At 41.2% G+C, this 24,732-nt stretch overlaps 1 protein-coding gene and 1 long non-coding RNA gene across 2 annotated transcripts in view; one reads left to right on the forward strand and one right to left on the reverse strand.

Annotated features, from left to right (window-relative positions):
• LOC131280057 (uncharacterized) overlaps window positions 1-23,748 on the reverse strand; it is a 35,043-nt gene extending 11,295 nt beyond the window's left edge. Inside the window, exon 1 of the long non-coding RNA XR_009187630.2 lies at window positions 23,349-23,748. This is a non-coding gene — a long non-coding RNA (uncharacterized lncRNA). The remainder of the gene's footprint in view (window positions 1-23,348) is intronic.
• A 54-nt stretch (window positions 23,749-23,802) lies between these two features.
• The window catches only part of PIK3C2A (phosphatidylinositol-4-phosphate 3-kinase catalytic subunit type 2 alpha), a 116,568-nt gene continuing 115,638 nt past the window's right edge, over window positions 23,803-24,732 (forward strand). Inside the window, exon 1 of the mRNA XM_058305678.2 lies at window positions 23,803-23,973. The gene's annotated coding sequence lies outside the window, so the exon portion shown is untranslated. The remainder of the gene's footprint in view (window positions 23,974-24,732) is intronic.

Consider the following 24,732-nt stretch of genomic DNA (forward strand, 5'->3'; position numbering starts at 1 on the left):
AGGATGGGGAGAAATAAGAATGCTTGTATTTTGCTGGTGGTTATGTAAAATGGTGCACACACTGTGGAAAAGAGTTTGGTGTTTCCTCAGAAAGTTAAACATAGAATTACCATATGACCCAGCAATTCCACTTCTATAGATATACCCCAAGGATTGAAAACAGGGACTCAGACAGATGATTTTACACCACTATTCATTAGCAGCATTATTCACAATAGCCAAAAGGTGGAAGCAACCCAAATGTCCATCAGCAGGTAAATAGATAAACAAAATGTGACATACACATACAATGGAATATTATTAGACCATGAAAAGGAATGAAGTTCTGAGTCATGCTACTGTATGAATAAAAATTGAATACATGTTGAAGGAAATAAGCTAGACAGACACAAAGGGGAAAATATTGCATGATTTCATTTGTACTAAATACCTAGAATAAACAAAGACATAGAGAAATTATATTACAGTGTGCCAGGGATGGAGAAAGGGATTGTGGTTGTGGGAATGGAGAGTTATTGCTTAATGGCTACAGAGTTTCTGTTTGGGGTGATGAAAAATTTTGGTAATTAGCACTTTTTTTTTTAAGTTTTGGTAATGGATGGCAGTGATGGTAGCATAATATTGTGAATATTATTAATATCACTGAATTGTTTGTGTGAAAGTGGTTAAAATGGGAAATTTTGTGTTATATATGTGACCACAATAAAAAAATTTTAAAAAGATTATCAGGAGGAAGAAAACCAAGGTTACTATTAAAGAATTATGACTAAAAACAAATAAACAACACTAAGAATGTACACACAAACAAAACAACCAGACTAACCAACCACAAAAACATAGGTGCTGGTGTCAGACTGCTTGGGTTTTAATATTTTTCTATCACCCACTAGTTGTATGACAGTAGGCAAATACTTACCTTGTGTTTCTTTCCTCTTCTACAAATTGAAATATTGGTATACTGATAGTACTAACATCAGAGAGTTGTGAGAATTAAGTGAGATAATACAGGTGAAATATTTAGATCAGCAGCAGAGCCTCTGGAGCCAGACTGCCAGCACTCAAATCCTGGCTCCACTCCTTGCAAATTGTGTGATCTTGGGCAACTTGTTCAATTTCATTGTTCCTCAGTTTCCAAATAAGGAAACTGGGGGTAGTAATTAGAGTATGTGAGGGTGAAATTAGTTAATATTTGTAAAGTGCTTACAATAGCACTTGGGACAGAGTAAGTGCTATATGGGTGTTTATTAAATACTAGATATTTATTTCCTTAGCACAAATACTAGGTATTATCCAACTTTATTGAAATAAATCCCACTTAGGTTACCGTTTCAGAATTATCTTATCTACCTTTAACCATGCCCTTATCCTATCTATTATATCTATTATATTACACATAAACTGCATCTGTTATTTGCTCAAGTTATTCCCACAGTCTGGAATTCCAACCATGATTGGCCAAGGAGTGCTAACTGTAGCTGTCCAGCGCCCGGCACCCACATGGAAGGTCCAGGGTTCGGTTCCCCATGCCAGACAAAGAGCAAAAACAATGAGCAGACAAGGAGAAAGGAAAAAAAATCCAATTCACAGATCTCTTCCTCCTTGAAGGTGTCTGTACCCTTTTCTTAGCTTCCCCAGCATGTCTCTAGCCTGGCCCTTTCAACTGTGGCTGTCCTTCTGCCCCACCCCAACAGGCAGGGGAGGTAATGATAAATGCTTGTTGAATGGACAAATGGGTAAATGGAGTACTGACATGGTGTGCCTTCAAAGGGACTCAAAAAAATTAAAGTGTCTGTTGTAACCTCTTTCGACTTTGTTTTTATGCCTAAAAGTCTCAAATACAGAAGATAAAGCTACTCAGGGACACTAAAGGAAAGTGAGTGAAAATAGAATATTTTGGAAATTAGAATGCATTTTCTTTGAAAAAAATGTATTTATTTTTTCCTTCTTTTTTATCTATCTATCTATAGTTTTTTACTTTCGTTTTGTTTTTTTGCCTTTAATCAACATGCCCAGCCTCCCTCTGGTGGATCTAAAGTTAAATGCTGCCTTTTATAAATTAAACCAATGAATGTAAAGGCAGAGAAAACAAAACTTATGGCATATTTAAAACAATGTTTAGAGCTTTCATCAGGTTTTTTATCACAGATGGCATAGTTGTAGGTAATGACATTCCAGCATTTCTATAAGGACTTGAGGGAGAGGTGTGGCTGTGAAATCTAACTCCAGGACTACCGATCAGGAAGTCTTGATTATAAATCCAGCATTGACAACAATCACACAAAAGTGGACTCTGGCAGATAATTGAGCTTATTTTGTGTTTAACTGCCCCCCCCATGGCTCCCTCATCTGCCTGTTCATTGTCTGCTCGCTGTGTCTGCTCATTGTCTCTGCTCATTATCTCTGCTTATTATGTCCCTTCTTTAGGAGGCACTGAGAACCAAACATGGGATCTCCTATGTGGGAGGCAGGTTCCCAACTGCTTGAGGCACATCTGCTTCCTGCTCGTTATGTCACTCATTGCATCAGCTTGTTGTGTCAGCTCATTGCATCTGCTTGTCTTCTTTAGGTGGCACTGGGAACCAAACCCAGGACTTCCCATGTAGGAGGCAGGTGCCCAATTGCTTGAGCCACATCTGCTCACTTTTGTGTTGAATTTTTAATTTTTATTTTACCATCTGTATAATGGCAACAAGAATGATACCAGTTCCTTATTACCATTGAAACACTTGAATTATATCAATAATCAATTGAGGGAAGTGGATATGGCTCAAGCCATTGAGCTCCACGTACCACATGGGAGGTCCTGGGTTCAGTTCCCAGTGCCTCCTAAAGAAGACAAGCAAGACAGCAAGCTGGCATAACAGGCTGGTGTGGTGACCTCCCCCTGGTGGATCTAAAGTAAAATGGCATAGCAAGCTGATGCAACAAGAGACACAAGGAGAAAAACCTAATGCGAGATAACAAAGCAGGGAGTAGAGTGGCTCAAGTGATTAGGTGCCTCCCTCCCACCTGGGAGGTCCCAGGTTCAGTTTCCAGTGCCTCCTAAAAGGAAGATCAGCACACAACGAACAGATACAGCAAGTGCAAACAACGAGGGGATGGGGAGAAATAACCAATTGAATATAAATAAATAATCAATCGAATACTGTTTCCTATGTGCACAGCTACACTCAGGACCCCAAGGAACCCGAGAGTGCAATGCTGTCCCTGCCTTTAAGCATCTGAGAATCCTGTGGGAACTTGGAAGCTGTGAACAAGTGCTTAGCATGGCATCTGACATACAGTAAGTCCTCAACAAATGTTCACTCACTTCCTTTCTCTACCCCTGACTCTTGCTTCTGCCCAGGACTGGAATCTCTGATTCCATTTTCTGTAATGGGATTCCCCACAGCCTCCACTAGATTGTTCATACCGTGAGGATAGGGACGAAGTCTTCTTCACACTCCATCCCTGATGCCCAGGACCATGCTGGGCACGTGAAACATGCTTAGTACATTTCTTTGAGTGTGTGCCCCTCCCAAGGAAACTTATTCCACTTTTTACTCATGCTCATTGTTTAAAAGTGACCTAAAATATGCTGCCCTAAAACTTGCACTCGCTGGTTCTTGTTTTGTCTAATATAAGAGTTTCCAATAAATATAAGCTCACTCCCCACTTCCCCTTCTTGCCCTTTGTCATTATTGTTTTCAAAAACATCACAAGAGACTATTTAAATATCTAGCTGAAATTCAAGTTTAATTGCCTATATCTCTGGTGTTCCCCTAAACTGTTAGTCAAATAATTAAAAACTCACAGTGTTATTGGGGAAATTTAACCTGAAACATGGCACAAAAACTATCAAAAGCCTTTAAATGTGCTGAGTGATTGTGGTCAGAGAGACGGAAATTCATGAGTTCAGAAAAGGAATTATCCTTAAAAGACTTTCTGCAGCAGTTCTTGGGCTGGGCCATTCATTCATCCATCTATAGACCTGGATTAAGTGAACAGCATGGTACTTGCCCACAAGGAGTTCACTCCCCGGGGAAAACAGGTAACTAGCAGGTGGACTCATAAAATAACAACAGAATGTGGTGCTATGAACAAAATATACGGGACACGACACTTTGGGGGAGAATAATGAGGTGGGGTGGGGACAAGTATCAGCTTTAGAGAAGATGGGGGTCAGGAAGCCTCTCTGAGGAGCTGATAAGAAGATGCTGACAAGAAGGAACCCACTGGAAAAGAGTATTCAGGCTGAGATAGCAAGAAGAGCTGAGGCCCTTGGAGTATGACTCGGCAATGAGGAAAAGAAGGGGTTGGATAGTTTAAGAACAAGTAAGGGTGGAGAGGCAGAATGTGTTAGAAACAGTGGAATATAATGAAAGAAACAAATATGAATTCCAATACAAAATTTGTTTGTATGAAAGACATTCAGTAATGATATTTAAGCCATCTAGCTCAACATCTTTGTTGTTATTCCAAATACTCCAGTATTACTTTATATATAAACATACATGTGCACAGACATACACAACCATATAAATAGTTTTTGCAGTCCCAAAAGCAACTTATAGAAATGTAATATAGCAGAAAATAATTAATGGGTTAAATAATTGGGGTGGAGGTAAGGAGTAAGGGCAAAAGGAGAAGGAAAATAAGCTAAACTATTTGTTACAATTGGCACAAAACGCATATTATACAGTCTTACACAATAACTACATCTGGGTTATATATTTGATTCTGAGCTTCCAGGGACAAAGCTATAGGGAAATCTGGAAATATTTGAAATTCAGTGTCCCCATGTGTATTACTCAGCCAAAGGGGTGCTGATGCAAAATACCAGAAGTCTGTTGGCTTTTATAAAGGGTATTTATTTGGGGTAAGTGCTTACAGATACCAGGCCATAAAGCATAAGTTACTTCCCTCACCAAAGTCTATTTTCACGTGTTGGAGGAAGATGGCTGCTAACATCTGTGAGGGTTCAGGCTTCCTGGGTCCCTCCCTTCCCAGGACTTTCTTCTCTTTCCTTTGTGTTCTTACTTCTCAGGGCTCCAGCTTAAGACTTCAGCGTCAAACTCCAGCATCAAAACTCCAGCATCAAAAACCTTCAACTCTGTCCTTTGCCATGTCTTTTACCTTGGTGGGTGGGGACTCAACACCCTACTGACGTGGCCCAATCAAAGCCCTAATCATAATTTAATCACGCCCAGGTACAGACCAGTTTACAAATATAATCCACTATCTATTTTGGAATTCATGACAATATCAAACTGCTACACCAAGATAAATTATATACTATAATAACCCCATGATAATAAAATGAAATAACTCTTAGGGGAAGTAAAACTTCCTGGTAGTAACATCCAAGAGAAATTTCCCCTCATTATGAGTCACTCTATGAGGTAGTGGGCAAAGTCCTCAACAATATCCATACCATAAGTACAACAGCAAGATGCCTGGGGTTATTTTTTAGAACTACCCTCAATGCATAAAACCAAAGTGCAATTCAGTAAAAGCAGTTTTATGTGGCACCAGAGGCAGTCCAGCTACACAGTCTATTCTAATAGTTCTAAATCAGGTTTAAATTTTAGAATTTCCAAAGAAATAGATGGATTATATATCCTTTAAAAAAATTTTTTTTAATTTATTTGTGAAAGATACATAGATCTCACAAAATACTTAAAGTAATATTCAATGAACATTATTTCTTTCATCTGAGCTTTCTTTTTTTAAAGATTTATTTTATTTATTTCTCTCCCCTTCCCCCCATTATCTGCTCTCTGTGTCCATTTGCAGTGTGTTCTTCTGTGTCTGCTTGCATTCTTGTCATGCAGCACTGGGAAATTGTGTTGTGGCGCCACTCCTGGGCAGGCTGCACTTTTTTCACACAGGGCGGCTCTCCTTGCGGGGTGCACTTCTTGCACATGGGGCTCCCCTAAGCAGGGGACACCCCTGCATGGCACGGCACTCCTTGTGCACAGCAGCACTGCACATGGGCCAGCTCACCTCTCGGGTCAGGAGGCCCTGGGGATCAAACCCTGGACCCTCCATATGGTAGGTGGACACTCAAGCAGTTGAGCCATAACCACTTCCCTCATCTGAGCTTTTGACGAATAATGTACAGTAGAGTATTTGAGGTTATTTCACTGGCAAGAAACCAGAATGGAAATGATCTTTGCTGCTGATTGATACTCCTTTGACAATCAGTGGAGCTGAAGGCAGGACTTATGTCCTTTTCGATAAGTTAGGAGCCTAACGGTGTGCCCTAATATTGCCATTTGGAATGGGCCTAAGAAGCGTCTATCGGAAGAGCCAAGATTTTCCTCAGAATATTGTTCAGGACCCAACTGAGCACACATGGACAGGTAATGATCAGGCCCAAAGTTCTTCCACACAAGTGTGGTCAAGCTCATTTTAGCCCCTATTAGTTAAAGGAATCCCTTAATTAATAAATGTATGTGCTGTATAAAATTTTTTGGCAATAAATTAATTAAATGTTAGAGGACAGCTACCAAAATGATTTGAATTTAAGAAAAGTTCATCTAATGCCATGCTTTCTGATAGTAATTGTATAGAAGGACTTAGTACCTGCTGAGCGGTAACAATACCATAGTCTGAACAAAGAGGCAAATAATTAACTTTCCATTCTTAATAAAAGACCATGCACTCAGCTCACCTAAAAGTGGTTTCAGTATATTAAGGAGCACATTTGGGGTGGGGGGGGGGAAATGTAAAAAGGGAAGCTTTCACCTTGAGCTAATGTGTTATCTGAACTGCTGGCAGGACAAATTTGTTAGGTGGTCACCAGACCCATTTCCTTTCCTACTGGGCCCCACAATTTAACTACATTTCCCAGGCACTTTGCTGGGAAATGTAGATATGGGCAAGTGAGTTCTGGCCAGGGTAGTTGGATATACTTCACCTTCAGTCCTGGTGCAAGAAACTTTCCAGAAAATCTTACGTAGTCTTTTCTCCCCCCAGCCTCTCTGGACTGGATTTCAAGAAATATATTGAAGGTGGAAGACCTTTTATCAGTCTTGGTCCTTCAACACTCAAACCACTTATTGGGCTTTATGCTAAAGAGAAATAAATTTCTATTGTGTTAACCTGCTAAGATTTCAAAGTTTATAGTTACAGCAGGTAGCATTACTTTAACCAATACAGTCAAATTATTTCTTCCTCTCTACTGTTCCGTTTCCTCATCTGAAAAGTGCTATTAATAGCACGTGCCTCCTAAGTTTCTGTGAAGATTAAATATGTTAATTCATGTTAGGCACTTAAAACAGTATTTGGTACATAGTAAACGTTCAATTCATGTTAGCCATGATCATTGTTATGATTATGAGCTTTCCCAGCAGTATTTGGATTCAGATTCTATGTAACTATAACTCAATTTTCCTCTGGCTAGTCAGACAGTAGTTACAGTGAGGTCAGATCTGTTCCTGCCCTCACTGTGCTGATCCATGATCCCAAACACTAGCATTTCAATACATTTCTAGGCATCTTGGCTTGTCCCAAACATGCCCTGAGATTGTTCTTCTCTGACTATGTTGTGGTGTGCCAACCACTTTCAAAGCCACAGGGGCCCGGGGGATGGCAGAACAAGCGTGGCTTGCCACCACAGCTGTGGTGATCCAGCCCAGGGTGCGGTCTCTCATTTGTCCCAAAGCTTCAGACGCTTGAAGTGCAAAAATAGATTCCTATATCCTCAGTCCTCACCACATCTGAGTCCATAGCGTTTAGTGAGAAATAGAATTTGCAACCTCTGCCTAACTCTGTCGTCTTTGTCAGGAGAGACCAAAGAATACTTCTTATGTCCCAAGTCTCTAAAGTCCCGTGGCAATAGAAATCTCTTCAGCGTTTTTGCTTATGGGCCTATCTATCACTAGGGCAGAGTCCTGGTTGCTTGAGCCAGAACAGATGCCCTGCCCTCCTCTCCACCCCTACTACCACAACATACTGCTCCTCCTTACCGGCCTCCAACCCCTCTTGCAAATTTACTCAAGCAACTGATGACCTGGACAGCACTGACCCGCTGGTCACTAGACAGGGATGTTTAGGATTAGATGGGAAGTCCAGCTAGATAAATAACAATAATCAGGGGTCTCCCCTAAGGTCAGACAGCCCAATCCAATGTGTTCCAAATTCATCTATCATGAGAATCACCCGGGGCACAGATTCCAGGGACCTATCCCAGACTTCCGGAACTTACAATCTCCAGGGGAACGTGCTTTGGAATCTATATATTTAATACCAGATGATTTATAGGGACAGGCAAGTTAGGAGAAAAGGGACCATGGCCTGTTTTTATTCAGAATCAAGGGTCATGAAAATATCTTGAGGATATGTAAATTGGGAGCAAACAAAAGTTAAGTACAAATCATTCTCAGTTCATTGGTAGAGGTAGTGATTAAAAATGTATAATATTATATAATTTTTTTTTTACCATTAACAATTCTTCTTACTGTAAATGCTTCAAATATAACACAGCAATAAATTCTTCTATAAATTGTCAAACTTTGGAATTCCCTATTAGAAGGAATTTAGGTAATACATCTTAATTAACTTTCTTTTTAAAGATAATTCCTGATGACCTCTGCAGCACAGGAAAAAAAAAGCTCAGGGTTCCAGCTACAGTCAGAACCAGAACTGACCGCCTTGTGCACAGACAACTTGATCTGCTTTTTACCCAACTCTGGAAAGGAAGGAAATACACAATAACAGCGGATATAGACTCCAGAGCAATTAAAGCTGCTGAAAATGCAAAGTAGGAATTTCCCTCCTCCTCTGGAGTTTTCACACAGAGAGCTGAAATGTTTCCAAAGTCAAGAGAGAGGCCTGTATTTTGTTATTGGTTGGTGGCTTTTGTAATGTCAGTGTCAGATTTACTCCAAAGAAAGGAACAGCATCCCTACAATTATTCAGCAATTTGAAAGGATCTGCATTTTTGGTTATGAAGGAAAAGTAAAGATGTGAACACCAAGCGACCCCAAAACAATGGATGACTCTGTTTCTTCTGTTCTACTGCTCACCTTAAATTTGGATGTATTAGAGGAGCAGAGTCATGTGGTTTACATTTTTTAAGTTGAAATTTCTATACTGAAGAGGAAAGGTACCCAGATAATCTTCTTTTCTCTGCTTCTTTCTCGTCTTCCTCTTCAGTTCCCTTCTTTACCATCAAAAAAATCCACAAAAGGACACTTTGCCCCTGAAATTCTACTTTTGGGAATCCATCTGTGGCAGTTTGAAATTTTTTTATGAATCCCAAAAAGAGAATGAGTACGTTTTTGAACTAGCTTATTCCTGTAGGTGCGATACCCTTTGATTGCTTTAAATTCAGTTGGGGATCCTTTAATTGGATTACTGATAGTATTAGGGCTTTTGATTGCACTATGTCAGTGAGGTGGTGACTCAGGTTGAGTCTCCACCCCCTCGTTGGGTCTGATGTAAACGGAAACACAGAGACAGACTCACACAGACAGACACAGGAAAAGGAAGCCACCGTATTTGACCATGCCATGTAAGAGAGAGGACTGAGGGCCCAAGTGGCTGGGCCCTCAGAGCAGGTCATGAGAAGATGAGCCCTGCTATATACCTGATCTAGGAGACCAGGAAAGAGACAAGCACTATCCCTGGTTGCCCTCAGCTGAACTCAAACCTCAGCAAAGATCGGCAGCCTTCTTTCTTCAACTCATGGGAGCTGGCTTCAGTGATTAAAAGCACTTCTGATGGTGCCTTAATTTGGATATTTACCATTAAAAAAAAACTCTCCAAATACTGTGTGGAGAATGAACTTACGAAGGCAGGATTAGATGCAAAAGATCAGTGAGATGATGTTTTGGACTATAGTTACAGTAGTGAAATGGTAAGGAGGGTTGGGTTAGGTGTTAGGAAATGTTTGAAGTGGCACCAGCAAGACTTCATGATTGGGGTGTGAGGGAATGAAAGGATTCAAGGATGACTCCTACCTTTAGGCCTATGTAACTGGGCTGATGGTGCCAATTACTCAGATGGAGAAAATCTGGAGGGATAAGGGGTAGGGAAGTAGGGAACAGATGTGAGGGGATAAATTGAGAGTTCTTTTGTTGTCATCTTAATTTTGAGTTGCCTATGAGATATCCAAATAGAGATACTGAGTAGACCGTTACCACAATTCTAGAGCTCAGGGGAGAAGTCAGGGGCTGGATATATAAATTTGAGGATCACTGACTTAGGGATGCTATTTAAAGTCATGAGACTTGAGTTCACCTGAGTTGAGGAATAGCTTTTGCCCAGGCTTGCTGCACCAGCAAAATGGGCAGGTGTTGAGGTCTTTGTGTGGCCAGGAAGCTCCCTAGCCACTAAAGGAACCAGAAGCTCCACGATAAACAATATAAGAAAGCCCATTTGCGCACAACCCTGAAGGCTTACCCTTTTGGAGCTGTGATGATTTGAAGCTGGATGGACCCCAGAAAATCATGTCCTTAGAGCTAATCCATTCCTGTGGGTGTAAACCTATTGTAAGTAGGGCCTTTTGATTAGGTTACTTCAGTTAAAGCATGGCCCAGGGTGAGTCTTAATATTTTTACTAGAGTCCTTTATAAATGGGATAAATACAGAGAGAAGAGAGAGAAATCATGAAAGCAAGAAGTTAGAAACAACAAAACCTACCTGAAAGAGGGAAACGGATATGGCTCAATCATTTGGGCTCCCATCTACCATATAGGAGGTACAGGGTACACAGAGTGCTGGCCCACACAGGAATATGGCCATGCACAGGAGTGCCAGCCGACGCGAAGAGGTGGCGCAGCAAGATGACACAATAAGAGACACAGAGGAGAAAAAATAAGAAGTAGCAAAATAAGGAGCTGAGGTCATGCAAGAGAGTAATCACCTCTCTCCCACTCTAGAAGTTCCCAGGATCAGTTCCAGAGCCTCCTAATGAGAATATAAGCAGGCACAGAAGAACACACAACAAATGGACACAGAGAGCAGACAATGGGGAAGAGTGGGGGGGGGGGGCAGGAGGAATAAATAAAATAAATCTTCTTAAAAAAAGAAACCTAAAAGAGAAGGAAGAGAGCAGCAGATGCCACCATGTGCCTTGCCACGTGACAGAGGAGTCCAGGATCACCAGCAGCCAATCTTCGGGACAAAAGCATTGCCTTGATATTGCCTTGATTTGAACATTTTTCTCAGCCTCAAAGCTGAAAGCTTTTAAGTTAATAGATCCCCATTGTTAGAAGCTGACCCATTTCAGTTCACCTGCATTTTGGCAGCCTAGCAAACTAAAACAGGAGCACTTCCCATAGTAAAGGGAATTGTGTTGGAAAAGTAAGAGTTGAACTCAGTCAAATTCTGCCATCTGGATGTGTGTCAGGGTCCCAGATCAAGAATGGCAAGAAAATCACAGGCTTTGTACCCAGCGATGGTTGCTTGAACTTCATTAAGGCAAGCAATGAAGTTCTGGTTGCTGGATTTGGTTGCAAAGGTCATGCTCTAGGTGACCTTCCTGGAATCCACTTTAAGGTTATCAAAGTAGCCAAGGAAAGACCAAGATCATAAGTTTTGATGATACAATCACAGTTATAATAAAATTTCATATGCCAAATGAAAATAAAGATAAAGGATTTAAGACTAAGTCTTGGAGCATTCCTACATCTGAAATTCTGATAAAGGAGAAGGAACAAATAAGATACACAGCAGTAACCAAGGAGGTAGAAGGAAAACTAGGTAAGCTGGCATCACGGAAGCCTAGAGAGCAAAGTGCTTCAAAGAAGGACAAGGTCACCACTGTCAAAAGCTGTTGAGCTTGTAATTTTACTAAAAGCCACTGATTATATACTTTGGATAGAATAGCCAGAAACAGCAGCTATGTACAGTGAGGGAACCATAGGAGAGATTGAGAGGTGACAAATTTTCTTGTTTGTTTCTTTGTCTGTTTTTTTAGCTTATTATTTTTATTATTATTGAAATAATGAAAATGCTCTAATAATAACTGAAGTGATATATGCACAACTATGTGATTATAGCAAATATCATTGATTGTACACCTTGGAGGTGAACTTTATTAATATGTATCAATAAAAATGATTTTTTTAAAAAAAGCTGTTGAGTGGTCCAGAAAGATGAGGACAGAGACCTGACCTTACTTTGGCAAGATAAAAGTCAATAATGACTTGATAAGAGATATTTCAGTATAAAGAGGGGATGAAAAATTAGAGTCAGCAAATATAGGCAGTTTCTTTTGAGTTTTGTTATAATAGGAAGCAGAGAAATTAGGCAGAAGTTAGGGTGGTTATAGGGTCAAAGGAAAGTGGATAATTATGTGTGTGCGTGAGGTGGGGGTAAATGTGGAGGGGCTGGGTAGGAAAGCTGTGAGAAGGGGATACATAGATATCAGTCTTGGTTTTTGCCCTCAGGGAATTTACAATCTTGTCTAGGAGAAGCTGAGAATAGTATTGGTAAAAAAAATTCAGCCTTTGGATTAAATAAAACAATGTACTTAATGCTTAGCACAATGCCTGACACTTGGTAAGAACTCAGTAGATGGAAGGAAGCTATAATTACAAAACAATTTGAAAACACTCTAAGATAGGAGGTAATTAAGGCCTGAACTGAGTGAGTAATTAAATGTTAGGATTTCAGAAAATGAAGAGATTACTGTTAATACAGTGACCATACTTTCCAATAAAAAATCAGGACCTACGGTATGACAAAGTATTTAAAAAGTGTTAATATATTAATATGAAAGGGACTTGCAAAGCTCTACATATTTAAATAACACTTAGCCATCTATTAAACTGTTGCCTTTAAGCATTCTGCATTTCTTTGCCAGTCTTGTAGATGGCCATCTTGTTCCAGTCAATTTTGGTGCTGGTAACTGGAAGCTGCTCACGCAAGTTATCTGACATTGATAGTTTTCACTAGTTGCTGTCTGATATTCATTTTATGCATGCTCTATGATTTTAATAAACTCCTTGACAGTTTGGACATCATTCAAAACAGATAGGGGGAAGCGGATTTGGCACAATGGTAGGGCGTCTGCCTACCACATGGGAGGACCAAGGTTCAAACCCAGGGCCTCCTGACCTGTGTGATGAGCTGGCCCAGGTGCAGTGCTAATGCGCTCAAGGAATGCTATGCCTTGCCAGGGTGTCCCCCGGTAGGGGAGCCCCATATGCAAGGAGTGTGCCCTGTAAGGAGAGCCACCCAGTACGAAAAAAAGTGCAGCCTGCCCAGGAATGACACCGCACACACAGAGAGCTGACGCAGCAAAATGACACAACAAAACGAGACACAGATTCTGGGTGCTGCTGACAAGAATACAAGCAGACACAGAAGAACACGCAGTGAATGGACACAGAGAGCAGACAACTGGGGGGAGGGGGTGGGAAAGAGGAGAGAAATAAATAAATAAATCTTAAAGAAAATAAACAGATAGGGAATCCTACACATGTTTATGACTAACCAACTGAATGTTGCCATCTCTATAATAGTTAACCTGAATCTTAAGCACTCCAATCACCAGGTCTGTAGGTGGTATGATGGTAAACTTCCAGTCTAATCTCCACAAATTTTCAGGCTGAAACTGGTGGCTTTCAGTACATGCAATTATAGTCTGTTGCCCATCTATAGTTTTAGCCTAAACATTACAGAAGCCTTTGGAATAATGATCTTTCCAATAGGTCTTAAAGCATTGTCACAGAGAAGCAAACCATCACATACAAGGGACATCCAGTAAGACTTAATGCAGATTTCTCATCAGAAATTATGGAGGCAAGAAAACAATGGTATGATACAGTTAGGATACTGAAAGAGAAAAACTGCCAGCCAAGAATTCTTTATCCAGCAAAACTGTCCTTCAAATATGAAGGTGAGTATAAAATATTCACAAACAGAAACTAAGAGAGTTTGCAAAAAAGAATCCACCTTTGCAGGAAATATTAAAGGAAGCCTTCAAATGAAAGAAAAAGACAGGAGAGACAGGCTTGGAGGAGAGTGTAGAAGAAAGAATAGTGAAAGGATAACCAAAAGAGTAAAAAGACAGACAAAAATAAGAAATGGCATATGAAAACCAAAGAATAAAATGGTGGGAGTAAGACCAAGGGATACGAAATGGCTGAAAGTGAAAGATGGGAAAAAGATACTCCACACAAATAGTAACCAGAAAAGAGCAGGTGTAGCTATACTAATATTAATTATTCATAAAGGGGATAATCCACCAGGAAGATATAACAGTCATAAATATCTATGCACCTACGCAGGGTGCCCCAAAATACATGACACAAACTCTGGGAAAACTGAAGGGAGAAATAGACATCTCTAAAATAATTGTTGGCAACTTCAACACCCCACTCACATCATTTGACAGATCAACCAGGAAACAGAAAACTTGAACAATATGATAAACGAGTTAGACTAACAGATATATATAGAACATTGAATCCAAACTCAGCGGGTTATACATTTTTCTCAAGTGCCCATGGATCTTCTCCAGGATAGACCACATGTTAGGGCAAAATGCAGAACTCAATAAATATAAAAAGACTGAAATTATATAAAGCACCTTCTCAAATCCTAATGGGATGAAACTGGAAATCAATAATAGACAGGAAAAAAGTAAATTTGCAAATGTGTGGAGGCTGAACAACACACTCATAAATAATCACTGGGTCAAAGAAGAAATTGCAAGTGAAATCAGTAAATATACTGCGACAAATGAAAACAAGAACACAATTTATCAAAACTTATGGTATACAGAGAAGGCAGTCTTGAGAAGGAAGTTTGTAGCCCTAAATGCCTATATTAAAAAAAGAAAGAAGAGCTAAACGCAAAGATTTAACTAAGCAGCTAGAGAAACCAGAAAAAGAACAGCAAACCAATCCCAAAGCAAGCAGAAGGAAAGAAATAATAAGATTAGAGCAGAAATAAATAAAGTTGAGAACAAAAAACAATAGAGAAAATCAATGAAACCAAAAACTGGCTCTTTAAGAAGATCAATAAAATTGACAAATCCCCAGTTAGACTAACAAAGAAAAAAAGAGAGAATATGAAAATAAATACAATCAGAAATGAAAGGGGGGAATTCACAACTGACCCCACAGAAATAAAAAGAATCATAAAAGGATATTTTGAGAATCTATATGCCAACAAACTAGACAACCTAGATGAAATGGGCAAATTCCTAGAAATGCACAACCAACCTACACTGATGCTACAACAAATACAAGAACTTATCAAACCAATCATATTTAAGGAGATTTAATCCATCATCAAAAATCTCTCAGCAGAGAAAAGTCCAGGACCAGATGGATTCACAGGTGAATCCTACCAAGGATTTCAGAAAGAATTAACACCAATTCTGTTTAAACTCTTCCAAAAAATGGAAGAGGAGAGAAAATTACTCAACATATTTTATGAAGCCAACATCACCATAATACCAAAGCCAGATAAAGACACTATAAGAAAAGAAAATTAAAGACCAAGCTCTCTAATGAACATAGATGCAAAAATTCTCAACAAAATACTTGCAAATCAAATCCAACATCATATCAAAAGACTTATACATCACGACCAAGTGGGATTTATTCCTGGTATGCAAGTCTGGTTCAACATAAGAAAACCAATCAATGTAATATACCACATTAACAAATTGAAGGAAAAAAACCATGATCATCTCAATCAATACAGAAAAGGCATTCAACAAAATCCAGCATCCTTTTTTGATAAAAACACTTCAAAAGATAGAAATAGAAGGAAAATTCCTCAATATGATAAAAGGCACATAAGAAAAACCCACAGCCAACATCATAGAGAAAAGTTGAAAGCTTTCCCTCTAAGATCGGGAACAAGACAAGGATGCCCACTGTCACCATTGTTATTCAATATTGTACTAGAAGTTCTAGCCAAGACAATTGGACAAGAAAAAAATATTAAAGGCATCCAAATAGGAAAAGAGGAAGTAAAACTCTCACTGTTGTGGATGACATGATCCTGTACTTAGAAATCCTGAAATATCTGTGGCAAAGCTACAGCAAATGAGTTCAGCAAAGTGGCAGGATACAAGATCAACATGCAAAAATTGGTAATGTTTTTGTACACTAGGAGTGAACAATCTGAGAGGAAATTGGGAAAAATTCCATTTTTGATAGCAACCAAAAGACTCAAATACCTAGGAATTAATTTAACCAAAGAAGTACAGGACTTCTATGCAGAAAACTACCAAAAAAATCCTAAAATTTTAAAAAAGACCTGAACAAGTGGGAAGACATTCCATGTTCATGGATTGGGAGAATAAATATCATGAAGATGTCAATCTTACCCAAACTGAATCATAGATTCAGTGCAATACCACTCAAAATCCTAAGAGCTTACTTTACAGACTTAGAAAAGGAAATTACCAAATTCATTTGGAAGGGAAAGTGCACTCAAATAGCCAAAAGCATTCTAAAAAAGAAGAGTGATGTGGGAGGAATTTCACTGCTGACCCTGAAGCATAATACAAAGCTACAGTGATCAAAACAGCAATGGTATTGGCATAAAGATAGACATATCAATCAGTGGAATAGAATTGAGAACCCAGAAATAAACCCTCACCTATATAGTCATCTGGCTTTTGACAAACCTACCAAGTCCATGTTAATAGGACAAAATAGTCTCTTAGACAAATGGTGCTGGGACAACTGGATATCTATAACCAAAAGATAAAATAGGCCTCCTATCTCACTCCTTATGCAAGAATCAACTCAAAATGGATCAAAGACCTAAATATAAAAGCCAGGACCATAAAACTACTAGAAGAAAATGTAGGGAAACATTTTCAAGACCTTGTAGTAGGTGGTGGTTTCTTGGACCTTATACCCAAAGCACATGCAACAGAAGAAAAAAATAGATAAATGGAACCTCCTCAAAATTAAACACCTTTGCACTTCAAAGGCTTTTGTCAAAAGGGTAAAAAGGCAGCCAACTCAATGGGAGAAAATATTTGGAAATCACATATCTGATAAGGGTTTAAGATCCAGGATTTATAAAAAGATGTTACAACTCAATAATAAAAAGACAAATGACTCAATTTAAAAACGGGCAAAAGACTTGAATAGACATTTGTCCAAAGAAGAAATAAAAATGGCAACAACAACAAAAAAAAAACACATGAAAAATGCTCAACATCACTAATGATTAGGGAAATGCAATTAAAACTACAATGAGATATCATTTCACACCTATCAGAATGGCCACTATTTAAAAAGACAGAGAATTACAAGTGTTGGAGAGGATGTGGTGAGATAGGAACACTTATTCACTGTTGATGGGAATGTAGAATTGTACAGTCACTGTGGAGGACTGTTTGGCAGTTCCTAAAGAAGTTGAATATAGAAATGTCACTTGACCCTGCAATACCACTACTGGGTATATACCCAGAAGAACTGAGTCACATGAACAGAAATCTGCACACTGATGTTCATAGCAACATTATTTATGATTGCCAAAAGTTGGAAACAACCCAGGTGTCCATTAACAGAGGAGTGGATAAACAAACTGTGGTCTACTCACATGACGGAATACTATGCAGCTGTAAGAAGAAATGAAGTTGTAAAGCATATGACAACATGGATGAACCTGGAGGACATTATTGAGCAAAGCAAGCCAGACACAAAAGGACAAATACTGTATGACTGCATTACTATGAACCAAATATATTGTGTAATATATTGTATGATTTTTAAAAATGTATAGGTATTCAGTACATTTAATTAAGAAATGTGTTTTTATTCAACTATGTTTTCTTTTTAGTTTTTAATTGTTTATATTTTCAATTATTAAATGTACAAAATAAAGTTAAACAAAACAAAAACAAAAAGCACTGTCACAGGGTTCTCTCCAAGGCTTCAGACCTTGGCAGAAACTTGCTTTTTCCACAAGTGATCAAACGCGAAGGAATTTTTTTTCCCTGCATCTAAAAATCTGCCATTACCCAAGTCACCATGTTCTATAAGTAAAACCTGATGATCTTATTCTTCTATCTTTAAAGAAGTGAACTGATCGATGATATACTGGGCAAATGCACATGCTGTTCCTTTTTTGAGAAGACTGTCATAAGTAGTAGATTCTCTACTTAAATTCATTAAATTCCCCAGGGGGTGATGAGTGATAAATTTAGCAGCTATGCATACCTTCTCCTGATCTGACACCCATTCTTGAAGCTGGTCATCTTGGGCTGCTCTGATCTAGCCCAGCTGCCCAAACTTGTATTTTACCCTTTTTAAAACTCAGCTTTGAATCAAAATATATTGACATCCAATGCAGTCTAAATATATTTCATGCCTGAATTACTAAGCTCTCTTGCAGTTCTTTTTTTATTTGAAAAAGTAATCCATGCTCATGGTAATGTCAGTCTGTATAAAAGGAATGTACAGAAAAGGAAGGCTCCCTCCTATTGCTAATCCCCAGTCTTCCAAGATCTCTCCATAGAAAAAGCCACCAGTTTCTGTGTATGCTTTCAGAGGTATTCAATGCTATTGTAACACATTCTGTTTTTTACATAAAAATAGCATGCCACAGATTATTTGACAACTGGAAAGGAAAAAATACTCTGTGTTTTTTTTCCTTACAGAGTATATTGGAGATTATTTCATATTGGGGATTTTTAAAATTATTATATCTATGTTCTTTTTAACAACTGCATAGTATTTCATTTCCCATTAAGTTACATACCAAAACCTATTTAACCCATCTTCTCTTGATGGAAATGTAGCTAGTTTTCAGTCTTTTCCTATAATATTTTGCTTCAAATGAATATCTTTTATGTATATTTTTTCACAAACAAATATATTGGTAGAATAAATTCAAAACAATAAATTTATCATCTTTCAATTGATGACATTTTACCTCCTCCTCAAAGCTTCCTCAAGTGAATCAATGATATTCCTGAAATCTCTCTCACCTGTCATGGAATGCCTAACTGCAGACCCCTGAACACATGAAGTTCTTTCATGCCTCTGTACCTTTGCACATGCCCTTTGTTTGACCTGGAATGTTGATACTCCTGAGATACCTCTGAAAAACTCCTATATAACCAGTTCAATTGCTGCCTCCTTTGTGAAACCTGTGCTAGACAACCTCTTGGCTGGCTTCCAGTGATCCCCACCTCTGCCATGCCTTTATGTAATTCCCTCCCTTTGAATGTGGGCTGGACTTATTGACCCACTTCTCCTGACTATAATATGATAGAAGTTATGAGATGTTACTTCTGAGATTAGGTTACAAAAAGACTCTGGCTTCTGTCCAGAAGAGTTTTCTCTCGCTCTTGTTCTTGCTAACCTTGCTAACCTTTGCTCCGACTGCTCACACTGGGGGACAGCTCACAGCTGTCATATGGTGGGGCAGCCCTGAACAGGCCCATGTTGTGAGAGATCAGGCCTGCTAACCATGTTAGTGAACTTGGAAGTGGAGCTCCCCCATCTAAGCCTGTAGATGAGACTGGCAACAGTGCTGACTGCAACCTTTTAAGAGACCTTGAGGCAGATTCCTGACTCATGTGAATTGTGAAATAGTAATTGTTTGTTGACTTATACTGCTAAGTTTTGGGGTAATTTGTTATGCAGCAATAAATAACTACTATACCTTTCTCTCCTTCCTTCCCCTGAACTTCCAAGGTTACTTGTTACGTATCTCTAGTGATGCTTTAGAATACTACACCATATTATTTCCAAGCCGGGAACTCTGTTTTGGTCAGCTTTTATTTACTGTGCTTTATACAAAGTTCAGGCCACCATCATCACTTCCCTACATCATTGCAATAACCTCTGAAGTGGACTCCCCAAATCCTCTCCAGCCCCCTTCTAGTCTGTTCTCCACCCAGCCCTAAGAAATCTTTTTTTTAAAAATGCAGCTCTGATCATTTCAGAGCTTAAAACCTTTCTCCTCATTCTTAGGATAATCACCCAAATTCTTAATATGGCCTTCCAGGCTTGGCAGAATCTGCTTGCCTCACCACACCTCTGAAGTCACTTCCCCCTTGTTCTCAGTGCAGCAGCAACACTGGTCTTCTTCCAGCTCCCCAGCTGAGCCTTGCTCCTTCCTCCTTCAATGTCTTTGCACACACTGTTCCCTCTGCCTGGATCCCCCCCTCCCCCAATTTCTTTTCATCCTTTGGTAAGGTCTCAGCTCAATGTCACTTCCTCCTACCTTCTATTCTAAGTCAAAGAACCCTGTACTCTTCCTTTGTACCACTTAACACAATTCAGATGAAATAATTGGCTGTTTAATGTTTGTCTTACCTGCTGGACTGTAAGCTCTTTGAGGGTAGGGACACCTTGTCTTATTCACTACTGTATCCCCAGAATAGAGCACAGGGCCTAACATATAGAAAGAGGGACTCAATACATTTTTGTTGTTGTTGAATGAATTATAAGGTAAACATTTCCTGTTCCTTCTACAAACTTAAAATCCCATAGTCATTTACACATTTAATGTCCTGAGTGTCATTTCTCTATGACGATGTTATCTGCCCTAGGAAATGATCTGTGGGAGACCACAGATCAGCTTTTGTATTGTATGATACAGTGCCCAGCAGGGTCCTTGTAGTTGGGTGAAGATATAGAATTGGGGAAGGAAAGAGAGGAAGAGGACTACTTAATTAGCCTTTAGTAGCAGAATAAAGTTTACTGTTTAAATATCCTTGGCCTGTTGGGGCAATGTGAGGTTAAAAGACCATGGGCTGTGCAATCGGATCTAGATTTGGCTCCCACCTCTACTACTGAGTAGCTGTGTGACTTTGAGCAAGTTACTTAACCTCTCTGTTCTTCAAATTCCTCAGTATATAATAAGGGTACCCTTATAAAGAATTGTTGGAAGGACTGAATGAGAAAATACCTGTGAAACACCAAGCCTTAGAAAATGCTCAATAATGTCAGCCACTATTTTTACCTGTGGTAAAACAAGGTTGTCCATTTCTCATTCTTTACTGGAAGAAGTGTGGGAATATTTGTGGTACTGTAAAATTCTCTGTGGGAGGTTAGGATTGGAGCACTTAAAATGTAATGCCTCTTCAGTCCTTTTCTTCATCTTTAAATGTTTATTTTTAAAAATTTATTTCTCCCGCATCAGTGACTTTACTGAAAGGCTGTGAGCATGAACTGTCCCCGGCCCAGCTCTGACCCCCTAGACAAAAACAACCACAGGTTAAAGGAGGAGGCCTCCTGTGAACATGGGTGTGCCCGTCCCCGGCCACAGCCTGGCCAAAAGGCCTGTGGGACTACAGCTTCGACTCCTTGGCCTTGGAAAGCCCAGAGGGAGGTCAGGTAGTCCAGTTAAAAAGGGTAAGGTGCTGGTGAGGGGAAACTGGGCCTCCCCTTGCCCATGGGCACTAGGAAACTGTTTGCAGAGGGGTCCAGGCCCCAAAGCCAGGGAGGGCAAGGCACTGGGAGAGGGGAGCCATTGGAAGGCTTTCGGAGCCAAGTGGGGCCAGTTCAACCGCTCAGGCATGCCCCTGGCAACCACACACTCAGGATGCACCCAGTCCTCACCCACGAGCGGAGGGCTGGCCCAGCCCTGGACCCACACCCTGGACCCTGGAATGCCTGGTTTGGTACCCAGAGGGAGGGTCCCAGCTCCGTGGCGGGCGGGGCCGGCGAGGGGGCGGGGGCGGGTCCTCTACTTTGTGCTGATTGGCTGCCTCGCGGGCGTCTGTCCAGTCGCTGTCCACGTCCACTGGGTCTGACAGATGGGTGTTGGACGTCTCGAATTCCTCCAGGCTCACAGTACAGGAGATGACTCCGATATTGCGGGCTCTGTCCATTTTCATGCCACATGACTTCTCGTCGTTGCAGAAGGGGCAAGTAAACTGGGTCTCTAGGGTGCTCGGCATCTTCTCGGGAGGCGGCTTCCGTTTTGACTTTCGGTGCTCCACATCCCGAGGAGGGTAAATCTGCACTCGCCTTCCTTCGGTGCGACGGCTCATCTTTAAATCTTAAAATTAAAGCCCGTAGGAGAACGGAAAGAGGAGAAACAGCAGCCAACCATGGTCTATTTGGTTCCCAGTGACAAGCACCAGTTTGCACTTTCTCCTAGAAGTCTGTTACTATTGTTTATGCATGCTTCTTCACAATGCTTGCCAGAGATCTACGCCTTTGGAGGGCTACTGTTCAGATTCTTGACACCTGGCAATATGCGAATGCTCCTTTTTGTAAGCTGGAGAACAACCAAGCTCCCTCTCTTCCTCTTTACCTTATTGGGACCCTTCTGTTCAATCAAAGGCTACAAAGTATGGGTCATTCAAGAGCCGTAATAAAATGATGACGTTAGAACTGCAACAAGGAACTGACTCAAACAAAGGCTCTCTGTTGCTGGGATCCAGGGAAAAAATTTCTCATAAGAAAATTTTAAGAAAGATACGAAAAATGTCTAACAGTTGATATTTTTTTGAAGACTCAGTGTTCTCTCAAGGCCTCTCCCCTTTCCTGAAGGCACACTCAGTTCTGGAGCAAAACCTAGGAAACCAGCCCCAAGATAAACCGTTTTCCCTACCCCTTTTAATCATTTGAAAGAGTTGCCAATTCTAGAAATTCCTCCTTTGATCAGAAGATAAAACAGAACAATGCCATGGAATGAAGCAGATTCCTCAGGGACATTCTTCTAGGGTGTGTAAACTTGCCTGTAAGTGTACATATGGTATGTGCAGAGAGGAGAGGATGTTGGTGGAAAACAAGGAGTAGGAAGGGTGGGTGAACAAGAACTGATAGCCACAGCCACAAGGAATAATCATTGAGTTACTTATACATTTCTCCATTGAAGAGCATCAGATTCAAGAATGAGAATGAGATGTAAGCATTTTAATAACGGCTTTGTCCTTTCCACATCCAAACCCTTCGAGGGGAAAAATTTAAAAAGTCCAAATGATCCTCTCCCGTTATTTGATGGTAGTAAGTTTCTACTTCTCTTAGAACATTTTTCACAAAGTGAAAATTGTCTACTACAATACATTGGGAACCTCTGGAAGGAGCAAACCTCATTCTCTTACTGTTTAGGGGACAATCTGTTGTGAAACCCTATGGATTTGAAGTCAGAATTGAGTGTGACTCGCGCCTCTGTTGCATTCCCCTAAGGTCTCTGTGCCCCAGCTTCACCATTTTTAAGTGGGGATAATTTTCCTATCTGCTTTACATAGTTATATCATTTTAAACCAACATTTAAGGGCTCAGCGCTTTACAAGCATAATTACATTCAATTCTCCGGAGGAAGGTATTATTGTGGAAATTGGATGTGCAGATATTTAGCAACGGATCAAGAGACATCTGGCTGTGGGTTATATTACTGGGTTATCTACCTCGCTGTTTTGAGGATTAAAGGAGACACTGATGAAAGAGCGATTGACATACGGTACTCACGTGAGGGGCTGCTAATTACATGTCCCGCATCACCTATTCACTGAGAGCAATCGGTAAACGCTGGTTTTTATTCAACGATTTTAAGCTTTGCCTGATTCTTTCACTCTCCCCACGCCAAACTGACGGCCGGGGGCCGAGGCCACCAGTCTGGACGCCGCCGCCCGGATGGGGGCGTGTGCGCAGTCCCGGGAGAGGACGCGGAACAATAGGTACTTCGGCGCCCGAGCCGGCTGACCGGGCTTCGGACGTCGGGCGGGAGAAGTGGCCAGCTGGGGTAGCCGGAGGTCCCTCGGGCCTGGAGCTCCACAGAACGACACACTGTCCTCGTCCGGCATTCCGGGACGGGAGCGGAATAGGGATCCACCGCCGCGCTCGCCCGAGCCTCACGGGACTCGCCCAAGCCCCGCCCACACCTCAGGTAGGCATTCTGAACCAGCCAATCCGCAAGAAGTCTGGGTGCGGAAGGCGGTGCCTCCCAACCGGAAGTGACGTGTGATGCTTGGCTGGCCCAGGAGTTTGCCGAAGCTCTCGGCGGCGGCTGAGGCGGCACAGGGGAAAATGGCTCGGACCGTGGCGGCTGCGGCGGCTGCGGTTGTGGTGGGGGCGGAGGCTCAGGCAGCCTGAGGTGAGGAGTCGGTGCGGCTGGGGCCGATACTCAAAATCCTCCCCTGCAAGGGCGGAGTGGGACCTCGGCGATCCCGGGATGGGAGGGTCCCTTGCCGCGGCCCCCAGACTCCCGGGTGCCCGCCTCTGACCCTCCATCCCGCGCTCTCGGTGCTGCCCCATCCTGACTCGCTTCCCTAGGGGCCTTGCTTGCACCCAGACCGTTGTCCACTGCCCCGCGGAAAGTGCTAGGGGCCCACCCTCCCACCAGGCCCCTCCTGTGGGGGGCGGAGGGGCGCCGGGCACTTAGACTTGTCCGACGAGGGAGGGGAGGTCGTCCCCTCGTCCCTCGACACCAAGCTGGAGCCGCAGGGGCCGGTGCGGTTCTCACGTCAGGTTGTTAGACCCTGGCGAAAGTGTCTGTTGCACTCCTCAGTTAATGGCCCTTTCTTCCACCTCCGGTCCCATCTCCGGCTTTGGGGGTAATGATCCTTTTCCCTCTTCTTTCTCCCTCTTTTCCTTTTTTGCCGCGAATCCACTTGTTTTGGGAAGGCAGAATTATTTCAGTGTGTATTTCGCGTATTATCTTTCTGGGAGGGCGATCAGATTCAAAACATATGCCTAACTCTTCGTCATTGATGGAGGAACAATATAATAATTGAAGAAAAAAGCACATTCTTTTCTCACTAAATGGTTTGGCTTTAAAAACGAGATTTTCCCCATATGTGGAATTTTTTTTTCGGGGGCGGGGCTCAGGAATTGAGGGAAATGAGGAAGGAGA

This window comes from Dasypus novemcinctus, chromosome 10, assembly GCF_030445035.2.
Source record: "Dasypus novemcinctus isolate mDasNov1 chromosome 10, mDasNov1.1.hap2, whole genome shotgun sequence".
Taxonomy (NCBI): domain Eukaryota; kingdom Metazoa; phylum Chordata; class Mammalia; order Cingulata; family Dasypodidae; genus Dasypus; species Dasypus novemcinctus.